This window comes from Lathyrus oleraceus, chromosome 7 (assembly GCF_024323335.1).
Source record: "Lathyrus oleraceus cultivar Zhongwan6 chromosome 7, CAAS_Psat_ZW6_1.0, whole genome shotgun sequence".
Lineage (NCBI taxonomy): Eukaryota > Viridiplantae > Streptophyta > Magnoliopsida > Fabales > Fabaceae > Lathyrus > Lathyrus oleraceus.
Genome location: NC_066585.1, coordinates 203,446,049 through 203,459,258, shown reverse-complemented (window position 1 = coordinate 203,459,258; position 13,210 = coordinate 203,446,049).

Sequence of the window (13,210 nt, the reverse complement as noted above, 5' to 3'; positions counted from 1 at the left end):
ATTATATTGTTGCCTTGTGTAACAACCTAAACCCTGAAACTTATATAAAAAGATTTAATTGACAAATTAAGGTGTCACTACGACAACCATCCAAAAACTTTCAAAAACATTTGACAACATGCAGCGGAAATTAACATAATAACAACTTCAAAATTAAATTTCACAAATAAAGTATTAGAATTTAAACCACATAATTCAACACTTACTTACAACAAAGTAAAGCGCCATATCCCCGATGTTATAAATCATAACATAATAAAAAAAATTATACTCTTGATTATCTACAATATCTCCTTTATGGACAACGGAGAGCAAAGGGGTGAGAATACACTTAAATATGTTAGCATTGCAAAATATTAGTGAAGGGTAGTCTAAACAAAAGCAACAACAATCATCGATAATATAAACTCTAACAAAACAATCCAATCAACTCACACAATCAATTACTCATTCGCAACAACTCATATCAATAGCTAACTCAAACTTAATGCAGATATGTATGCAACACTCGACTCCTTAACTCTGTCAATTCTCCTCACGGTCCCCTCTCATAACCGGACTCACAACTCAACTATTTATGAAAGTGGTACCAACTCAACAATGGTTCTTCATATGAATTGGGTCCCAACATCTGAATCCAGAGCCCCCTCTCTGAACTTGGGACAAATGACAAGTCTCCATATTTGAACTTGTGACTCACCTCTTTCACAATAACGAAAACATATGATGCATGGCATACGATAATGAAACGACAACAACAAAATAATGATTACAGCCCCATGTCTCACTGAAAATAATCATGCAACGACAACAACACAACAAAGATTACAACTCCACATCTGAATATAAATAATCATGCAACAACAACAACACAAAAATGATTATAGTTCCACATCTAACTATAAACAATCATGCATTTAGACGCATTAACAGTAGTTCTCATTCCGAACTATGCATCTCAACAATCATCAACAACTATTTACAACAATTCACCAAATTATACTTACACTTTACATCATATATTCAAACATAGAATAACATCCACACAACACTCAATCATATTAATTCATTCATTTAGAAAAATTAATTGTTTGTTTGTTACCATCAACTATTACATAACGAGTAAAATAATTAATTTTCAGAAGTTCCAGTACCCATCCAACCTCTTAATTCAACACTATAGTATATTCAGACGCGTTAGCTTTTCAACGCTTCAAACCACACTTCATTTAGATTTACATAATTAAAATTATGGAATAAACGATTGGATAGACAATAGGTTTCAGCTCATCAATTTTTCAAAATTTGAATAACATCAATCGATTGACATATACCTTCAATGGATTGACTTGATTCCTCAATACATTTTGTTTCTATTATTTTCATGTTTTGCTTAGTGCAATCGATTGATTCAGGGAACTATCGATTGGCATGGTTTGATTTTTCATATTTTTCCAAAATTACATGTGATCAATCGATTGACACAGGATGTCAATCAATTGACATCAACCAATTTTCCAAAAATTCAAGCCTTCAACATATTTACTTCATCTTCCTCATTCCCTAACCCTCATACATCAAACCAACTCATACTATAACACCCAAAACACAACATATCATGGATTTAACAACATATAACAATCTCATAACAATTAAACATGTTATAGCGCACATACTAAATCATGAATCATAACAATTGGACACACAATTTATACAATTTTCATCAAGAACACATGAGCACAACAACAATAGTGAAATCAAAAGAAAAATTTAGAAGACGGTGAGGATCCCTCTCTACCCTTCATACAATATACACCCATAGAACAATAATCTCTCTTTACCTTGGATTTCCAACAAAGCAAGCCCTAAGCTCCTCAACAATGGTATTTTCTTCCCAAACCCTAGGTTTCGTCCCTTGCCTCTTTTCTCTTGTTCCAAAATAATACATATTGTCAAAGTTCAACCCTCACTATTTTTTATTTAAACCAAAAATCTAATTCCCCTTAATTAAGTTATTCTACCATATTCTACCATATCCACCAAATTCTACCATTTCTCTTATTTTTTCTACAACTACCTTATTTTTAGTTATTCTACTCAACTTAAATTAATTAAAATTAATCTAATAAGTTCCTGTCATTTCCTTAACTCTCTCAAATATCCACCAAGACACATACATTCACCAATTATCTAAATAAAGGCATATATATAACTTAACCATTTAAATAAAATACACCTAAATTGAATTAAATAAATAAATTAAATTTAGAGTGTTACAACTCTCCCCAATTATAGAATTTTCACCCTCGAGAATTACCTGAAGGAAACAGAGTCAGATAGGACTCTCTCATTTGACTCTCCAGCTCCTATGTCATGTTGCCTCTAGTAGCTCCTCCCTACACCACCATCATCAACGAAATCTCCTTGCCTCTCAAGTGCTTTACCTCACGATCCTCTACTCCCAAGGGGATGCCTCAATGATCAAGTTCTCTCTAACTTGCTCATCATCCACTTGAATCACATGAGACAAATCGAAAATATACTTGCTCATCTAACACACACAAAATACATCATGAAGATTCAAAATAAATGGAGGTAAATTAACAATGTAAGCCACTTCTCCTAATATCTGTAGAATCTAATAAGGACCAATGAAACACGGCGTGAGCTTTCGAGATTTCAAAGCAGAACCAACACCTATCACCGGAATGACTCATAGGAATACATGATCTTCCTCTTGGAACTCAAGTTTTTTCCTCATCTTATCATGATAACTCTTTTGGCGACTGCGAATCTTTCATCTTCTCTTGGATCATCTCGATCTTCTCGGTAGTTTGCTGAATAATCTCAAGTCCAAGCACGACATTTTCACTAGAATCATACCAACACAAAGGTATTATACACCTCCTACGATACAAAGCCACGAATGGTTCCATTCCAATACTAGAACGAAAACTATTTTTGTAACTAAACTCAACCAACAGTAAGTAACCCGACCCAGTTACCTCTTTTCTCCAATACACAAGCTCTCAACAAATCATCCAAAGATTGGATAATCATCTCCGCCTGATCGTCCGTATGAGGATGATAAGCAGAACTCAACTTCAGCTTAATACCCATGGTCTCCTGTAAACTCCCCTAGAACCTCAATGTAAATCTCGGATCTCTATCAGAAACAATACTCGAAGGAATACCACGCAAGCTAACAACCTTCTCAATATACAACTCGACTAATTTCTGCAAAGGATAACTGATCTTAATCAGAATGAAATGAGCCGATTTAGTCAATCTATCCACTATAACCCAAACTGAATAATTCCCTTTAGAAGTCTTGGAAAACTCGTCACAAAATCCATGGAAATACTATCCTACTTCCACTCAGAAATACTCAACAGTTGCATCAAACCCTATGATTTCTGAGGCTCAATCTTTGACTTCTGGCAAGTCAAACATGCCTAAGAGAACTCGTCTATATCCTTCTTTACTCATGGCTATCAAAACATTTTCTTCAAGTCTAGATACATTTTAGTAGCACCGGGATGAATACTCGGACCATTTTTATGACCTTCTTGAAGAGTACTCTTCTTAAGTTTTAGCACATCGGGTAAACAAACTTTGTCACCAAAATGCATAACACCATTCTCATATATTCTGAAACCCACATCTTTACCTTGATTGATCAACACTAACCGATCAATAAATCCCAAATCTGATTTCTGACCATCTCTGATTTCTTCGAGAATTCTACTAGTCAGCTTCAACATACCCAACTTCACGCTGTTAGGATTCCTTTCACACAATAGACTCAAATATCTGAATTTCTCGATTAAATCTAATTCTTGAACCATAAGCATCGACATATGCAACTATTTTTTTCTTAAAGCATCAGTTACGACATTGGCTTTACCCGGATGGTAACTTAAGCCAAAATCATAATCCTTCAGAAATTCGAGCCATCTCCTTTTCCTCATATTCAACTCCTTCTAATTAAATAGATACTTCAAACTCTTGTGGTCAATGAACACTTCAAATCTGGAACCAAACAGATAATGCCTCCAAATTTCTAGCACAAACACTATGGATGCCAATTCTAGATCATACGTAGGATAATCCTTCTCATGAACTTTCAACTGTCTAGAAGCATAAGCCATTACCTGACCATTCTCCATCAACACACCACCTAGACCCATTTTCAAAGCATCACATTATAAAACAAAGGATTCACTTGGAATTGGAAAACTCAAAACTGGAGTTGATGTCAACTTCTTCTTAAGTTCTTGAAAACTCTCTTCATACTGAACACTCCATACATAAGCTTGACCTTTTCGAGTCAACTAAGTCAAAGGTAATGCTAACATCGAAAAGCCTTCGATAAACCTTTTGTAGTAACCAGTTAAACCAAGAAAACTTTTGATTTCAATAACAGACTTTAGAGTCTCCCACTACAACACTGCATCTATCTTTGATGGATCCATTATGATACCACCACTAGATATCACATGACCAAGGAAACGAACTCACATTTAGATAACTTCACATACAACTTATTCTCTTTCAAGGTCTACAACACAACCTTCAAATGCTCCACATGCTCTTCATCAAACTTAGAATATATCAAAATATCGTTGAAGAACACAACCATAAACTGATCTAGATACAGATGGAAAATTATATTCATGTGCTCCATAAAAAAACCTGGCGCATTAGACACGCCAAACGACATCACATAATACTCATAGTAACCATGTCTCATTCTAAACGCAATCTTTGGAATATCTTTTGACTTCACGTGAATCTGATGATAACCCGACCACAAATTAATCTTACTGAATACACAAACATCAACCAACTTATCCATCAAATAGTCAATTCTCGAAAGAGGATACTTATTCTTGATAGTAACTTTGTTCAACTGCCGAAAGTCAACAGACAACCTCATGCTACCATCTTCTCCTTAACTAACATCATCGATGCTCCACGACAAAATACTTGGTCAAACAAACTTCTTCTCAAGTTGATTCTCTAATTGTTTCTTCAGTTCACTCAGATCTGAAGCAGACATCCTATATGGTGCCATCGAGATAGGACTAGTACCAGGTACGAAGTTTATAACAAACTCCACATCACGCTCTGGAGTAGAATTACTGGTGTCATCTAGGAACACTTTGATAAAATCACACACATTAGGTAGATCCGTAATTATTCTCTTGCTTCCCCCTCTCAAGGATGAGAACACCATGAACACTTGAGAACTCTCTCTCTCTCTCTCTCTCTCTCTCTCTCTCTCTCTCTCTCTCGCAAGGACATCCTACCTGCCTTGCGGTCATGAAACTCAACTCCATACTCTTCTCGAATTCAAGAAACTTCACTCATTTATCAAAAAATTGATATGCACATGGTTGAAATCTAACTATTTCATTCCCAGAATAACATCGAGTTGACTTAGAGGTAAACAGACTAAGTCAATCCCAAAATCTCTACCATAAATTGTCAAAGGATAATTCACACACACCAACAAAATAGTCATTAAATCATTAGTCGGGGTATCAGTAACCATACTACTATTCACAACAGACACTTCTAAATTCAATCTTTTCACGCACTCAGTAGATATGAACTTCGAATCTTCCTTTTCAACAATCTCAGGCAACAACACTAACTCATCCAACAACCTGTACTCTTTTAATCAGCGGCACGCTGAACCAATCCTCCACACTTTAAACCTCTCAGAGAAACATAAGCTTTTTCCTCACTTGTTTCAATCCGCTCTTGCTGGCAAGCGGTTAGAAAAAGAAACAAGCACCAATAGTGTTTCATAAGCATGTCATGTACCAAAGAACATACAACATTATAAAAACCTTAAAATTGATAAATGATAAAATAAATGAAGATGAGCTCCAAGAAGCTATTTTTCACTCACACCAACAAACCTATACTCCCGATTATCTATAATATGTCCATGGTGGACAACAGAAAGCAAAGGGGTGAGAATACGCTCAAATATGTTAGCGGTGCAAAATATCAAGAAGGGTAGCCTAAACAACAACAACAAAAACAATCATCAACAGGTAATGTATTCACACAACAATCATCGATAAAATAAACTCACACAAAACACTTCAATCAACTCACACAATGAATTACTCATTTGCATCAACTCATATCAGTAACTAACTCAAACTCAATGAAGATATGTATGCAATGCTCGACTCTTTAACTCTGCCAATGCTCGTCACAGTCCCCTCTCTGAACCAGAATTACAACTCAACTATATATGTATGTGGTACCAACTTAACAATGGTTCTTCATATGAATCGGGTCCCCACATCTGACTGCAACCAATCATGCAACGAAAACAACAAAATAATTATTACATCCCTACATCTGACAATTAACAATCATGATAAAACAACAACACAAAAATGATTACAACCCCATATTTGACCTTAAGCAATCATGCATTTAGACGTATTAACAGTAGTCCTCACTCCGAACTAGGCATCTCAACAATCATCAACAGGTATTTACACTAATCCACCTAATTATACTTACACTTCACATAATATATTCACACATAGAATAACATCCACACAACACTCAATCATATTATTTCATTCATTTACAACGATTAACTGTTTATTTGTTACCGTCAACTATTACATAACAAGTAAAGTAATTAATTTTTACAAATTCTAGTACCCATATAGCCTCTTAGTTCAACACTATGGAATATCCATACGCGTTAGCTTTCCAATGCTTCAAACCATACTTCATTTGGATTTACATAATTAAAATTATGGAATAAATGATTGGATAGAACAATAGGTTTCAGCTCATCAATTTTTCAAAATTTGAATAATATCAATCGATTGACATATACCTTCAATGGATTGACTTGATTCCTCTATACATTTTGTTTATATTATTTTTCATGTTTTGGCTTAGTGCAATCGATTGATTTAGGGAACTTATGGATTAGCATGGTTTGATTTTTCATATTTTTCCAAAATTACATGTGATCAATCGATTGACACATGATGTCAATCAATTGACATCAACCAATTTTCCAAAAATTCAAGCTTTCAACATATTTACTTCATCTTCCTCATTCCCTAAGCCTCATACATCAAACCAACTCATATTATAACACCCAAATCACATCATATAATGAATTTAACAACATATAACAATCTCATAAAAATTAAACATGTTATAACGCACATATTAAATCATGAATCATAACAATTAGAAATACAATTTACACAATTTTCATCAAAAATACATGAACACATCAACAATAGTGAAATCAAAATAAAAACCTAAAAGAGGGTGAGGATCCCTCTTTATCCTCATACAACTTACATCCATAGAATAGTAGTTTCTCCCATTACCTTGGATTTCCAGCAAAGCAAACCCTAAGGTTTTCTCCCCAAACCCTAGGTTTCCTTCCTTGCCTCTTTTCTCTTGTTCCAAAATAATACGTACCGTCAAAGTTCATCCCTCACTATTTTTTATTTAAACCAAAACCTAATTCCACTTTATTAATTTATTCCCTTATTACCCTTAACCTACTCTCATATTCCCTATTTTGTCCTTACACTTCTTACTAACTCCAATTTCTTTTATTTTAATTTCTAATAATTCAATTATCCACCAAATTTTACTATTTCTCTTATTTTTCTATAGCTACCTTATTTCTAGTTATTCTACTCAATTTAAATTAGTTAAAATTAATCTAATTAATTCTTGTCATTTCCTTAACTCTCTCCAATACCCACCAAGACACATACATTCACCAATTATCCAAATAAAAACATATAAATTACTTAATAATTTAAATAAAATGTAACTAAATTCAATTCAATTAATTAATTGAATTCATGGTGTTACACCATGCGATAAGGAGAATGTTGAATTGAAATTTTTGTTGAGACTTCATGAGAAGGCATGAATTAAATTAATTTTGTTGTTGCCTTGTGATAAGGCGAGAGTTAAATTTTTAAACTGTGTTGATGCCTCAAGTTAAGACGAGTTCTAGTTGATAAAATATGTTGTTGTTAATCCTAATTTATGTGTCCTTTCAATGGCTATGTTTAATTGTATGTTTTGGGGGCGGTGAGAACTCAAACATGCGAAATAGGCGAGTGTTAGATTTATTCAATAGAGAGAAAATTGCAGGTAGAGATAAAAGGGGATTGATCGTCTTATTTCACATATAACTTGTTTTTCAAAGGTCCGTTTGAGGTATCACCGGTTGCGTTAGAAAGCTAATGCAATAATATTTCTTTTGAAGAGGGGAAATTGGTTCTAGGATCAGTACAATAGTAGCAGTTATCTGATTTTTACACCAGATGTGTAGTCAAATTTCAGTCATGCGTTGGTCATCTTGTTTCATGTGTAACTTGAGCTTTGTAAGTTCGTTTAAGGTGTTATTAGTTGTGTTAGAAATAGGTTTTAACGATATTTTATCATAAATCTATAATTTTTGGTGCTATTTTGAAGTCAGACATTCTGTTTTAGAGTTTATACAAGAAATATTGTGATATGGCTCAACTGAAACAAATAGAACTAGAGTTTTATAACTCCGATTGAGATGCAACCAATTGTGTTTGAAAGAGAGTTTAAAGAAATTTGAAACTGAAGATTTTCTTAATTTTATAATAAGACTATAATATTTTGTGCTATTGTGACGTGAGACAATTTTAGAGTTAAGTCCAGGGTTTTGTGAAACCCTTTAGCAATTTAAGGAATTGAATATATTTATAAATGACTTTAGTTTGAGTAGTTTGATAAGTTTAGACTTGAGTTTAAGTTATTTGATATTTTTAGAGTTGAGTATGGAATTTTTAGAGTTGAGTTTGAAGTATTTGACATTCTTAGAGTTGAGTTTTAGATATTTGATATTTTTAGAGTTGAGCCTGAAATGTTTAGAGATGAGTTTGGAAAATTTGACATTCTTAGAGTTAAATTTTAGGTATTTGATATTTTTAGAGTCAAGATGAATAAAAGTGGTTTAGTTTGAGTCACTTGATATGTTTTGAGTTATGAGTAAGTTATTGAGGTAGTTGATGTGTTTGGTGTTTATGTGTGCCAAGAGGGTTGAGTTTTTGAGTTATCTGATATATTCATAGTCGAGTTGGTGGGTCGTTGAGTTAACGTTATAGTACGCCTTGTGAGTCATAATCCTTAAATAAAATATGGAAGAGTTAGTTGTAAACTCTGTTGAGTTATGAGTTGACCCTATTGAATAATTAATAATTTAACTATAAATATTGTTGAGTTGTAATTATAAACTCATTATGAATTATGTTGAGATACGTAGTTCATAGAGAAGCTACCGTGGTGACCTTATATTGGTGATATTTATTGTTGGGATGTGTATTTCCGAGAGGAACTATTGCGGTGGCTTTATATTGGAGATAATGTGGGTTTAGAGAGGAACCAAAAAAGATTTTTGTATTGGTATTATTTGTAGCATTTCATGCATTATGTATGACAGAGATGAGTGTACAGACTTCGGTCCACATATGAGTATCTAGTTCAATAGTGGGGCCTAGTGACGAGTCTGGGACTTCAGTCGAATGACGAGTTCCAGGTTTAGAAGTGGGGACCTGGGATGAGTTTTTGTTCAAAGAGGAACTAGGTTCGGAGAGGAAACATTGATGGGTGGATAAATCAGTAACATAACTCTGATATCAAAAACTTGGTACCACATGCATTGGACTAGAGGTATTGATTGCATTGCATACATAACTACACTGGTGAATGATGATTGTTGTGGATGATTATATGTTTGATGATTGAGTGAACTATCCTTGTTATTTTATACACCATTAACATTTATGAATGTATTATCACCCCCTATTTGTTTCTGGTGTTAGCTTTACGCTTATGGTGCAGATACTCGGGCAGAGACTGAAAAGCCTTAAATGTTGCTTATGTAGAAGATGGCCAATGGCCTTCTTCGCTTATTGTTTTCCTTGTCATTTAGTTACATTGTATTGCTCTGATAGTGTAACACTTGGGTTGAGATCATTTACTTGTTTTATTTTGTGAGTTGTTATGTTACCTAAACTAATATTTTATTGAGTAAAAATGATTTCTATTTTGATGAGACAATGAAGTTGTGCTTTTTTAATTGTTTAGTTTCCGCTGCTATTAAGTGTAATTTTGAAGAAGATGTTTAATTTAGAAAAAATGTGACACCTTTTTTGAGAAAAATACTCTGATTACTGTATAAATTGCATGTTTGGGTTTAAGGTGTTACAATTGATACCAAATACTTCACCGAATTCCTTTGATCTAAGGTGTTATCATCATTGAGATGGCTTGACATTTATTCTCACAAAGAACATCTTGATAGATATAGACTGCACTATATGCCATTTTACATGAAGTGTTGTCATCACCAAAACCAACAATATTATTTAACGAGCGCAAAGAACTGTATATGTACAACACATAGATCCAAACCTATGTGGACTCTAAACGAGGGATTTACCCCACTTTAAGACCCAATTATTTAAAAGGGAGAGTTGCTCTTAGCCCAATGTTTACGCTCCTCCTCATGCTTTGGGTGAATATGTGGTGTATCTCTCACTTGTGTGTTGCTCTTAGCCCAATGTTGATGCTCCTCCTCATGATCCAATAAACGATATCAAAGTCTTTGGTTCGAATAAAGTGACCGACTTACTTGTATTGAAATGCTCAAGATGAGGTATCTCGTTGAAATCAAAATGTCCAGGAAGAGGTGTATCAAAATGCCCAAGAAGATGTGTCAAAGGCGGTACAAGTGTATGTGTACAAAAAGAGTATCCACTTGAAGGGATCATTATGGACTAACACTTGAGATAGAGGGGGTTAAGAATAATAAGTCAAGTGTGAGTTAGAGTCTTACATTGGCTATAAATGTGGATACTTGAACATTTATAAGTGGAAGAACCCACACACCTATCATCTTAAGTTTTTGGGTGAATATGTGGTGTCTCTCTCACTTGTGTGTTGCTCTTAGCCAAATGTTGATGTTCCTCCTTATGACGCAACAATAAGTTTGTTATTGTTTATAAAAAAATTCATATTGTTGTTGTAAGCTTGTTATTGTTCATAAAAAATATTCATGTTATTGTTGTAAGTTTGTCGTTGTTCATAAAAAAATATTCATGTTGTTGTAAAAAAAAATTATTTATAAAATATATTCATTTTGTTGTTGTAAGTTTGTTTTTGTTCATAAAAAATATTCATGTTGTTGTTGTTATAAGTTTGCTATTATTTATAAAAAAATCCATGTTGTTGTAGGTTTATCGTTGTTCATAGAAATATTCATGTGGTACTTGTAGGTTTGTTTATTGTTCCTAAAAATATTCACGTGGTTGATGCATATTTGAATGCTTTGTTGAATGAGAGAGGGAAAGTTTGTATGTGGTGGAAAACACAAATCGCATCCCCTCGGTAAGCGCACCCCACTATTTTTCTATTTTTTATAATTGGGCTCAAAAGCCCATTAGGAAGAGGCTTCATGTGTTTGAAAATTCAAATCACATCCCCTCAATAAGCGCACCCCCTGTTGTTTTTAAGTTTTTGATTTGGTTAAACTAGGCTCAAAAGCCCATTAATACTGAAAAAATCAAACTGCATCCCACCCCTCTACTTCTATTTGTTTTTTTATAATTGAATTTTAGATTATTTATGTGGTGCTAGTTTCTAACTAGGCCCATTGATATGTGAGTTCTTTTTTGTGTGTGTGTGTTCTACTAATGTTATCCTATATTAGATGTTTTGGTATTACACACAAAAATTCATATTCATAAAATTAAATTCAATTGAATTGATTAAAATAATTTTAAGAGAGCGGTCTAATAGATGTACATCTATCTTGATCATCGAGTTTTCAAGACACTAGTCGTACAACTTGTTTGTTCGACTCATTTTCCTTCCCGAATGCAATTTGGCCGCTCTAAACCTTCTTTTAACAACCACGTCATACTGAAAATTGATTAAATTTATGTACATCTATTTTGGGGGTTGAGAGCTCGAAACACAAATTGTACAATTTGGTTATTTTGAATCTTATAAGAAAATTTTAGAATAAAAAATAGAGTAATTTGATGTACATCATTTTTCTCTTGAGGGTTCAAATGCAAGGCACACGTCTTGTTCGTTATAACCCTTGTTTTTCTCCCCGAATACATTTAGATGTTTTAAACTTCATTCGTTATTTTTTAATAGATTAATAACTAAAGTTCAAAGAATAAAAACTGGTTAAATAGATGTACATCTATTTTAACCGTTAAGTTTGCAAGACGTAAGTTATACAACTTGGTCGTTTCAGTTCTCATTTTTTTTATAAACCAAAATGAAAGTAAAAAGGTATTTCTTGGATGTACATCCTTTCATCCTCGATTATGCATACATAAGTCATATAACTTGTTAGTTCAAATACTTGTGTTCCTCCTAAAAGCAATTACACCAACGAATAACTTTTCTTCATCCTTCGGGCGATCAAATCCTTTTATTTTTAACCAACGAACAAATTCTCCTCCGTGTCAACATGATCAAATCCTTTTTATTTTCAACCAACAAACAAATTTTCCTCCACCTCAGTGCAATCAAATCCTTTTTTTTTTATTTTCGACCAACGAACAACTTTCTTTCTGCCTTAGTGCGAATAAAGTCCTATTTTATATTATTTATTTTTGATCAAAGAACAACTTTGTTTCTGCCTTAGTGCAGATAAATCCCTTTTTTTAATCTAAAATCAATCAACGCACAAGATTTTCTACCAAAGAACTACGTAGTTTTGAATTCTCCATCACACCGGGAGATATGTAGGAGGAAGAATAAATCTTGTCAAGCACCCTAATAAAGGAAAACATGTTTCTCCTTTATTGTAAATATATCATAATAATTAGGAGAAATTAAATACGTTAAGGTTTAAACTATTTTTCTCAAAATTAATTAGAGGTAACCATTATTTAAGCGGATGTCGTAGGGTGCTAACACCTTTTCTACGCATATTCAACTTTGGCACCTAAATTTGGTTGCGACAACCATATTTTTTCTTTGAGGGTTTTATCAATGTTTTCCTTTTTTAAAATAAACTTTGGGTGGCGACTTCATTGTCTTTCGAGCATTTATGCGCTTGAGTATTTTTTGTGCCGCGACAGATACAAGGCAGAGACGTCAAGCAAAATAAATGGTTAAAAATCAACCT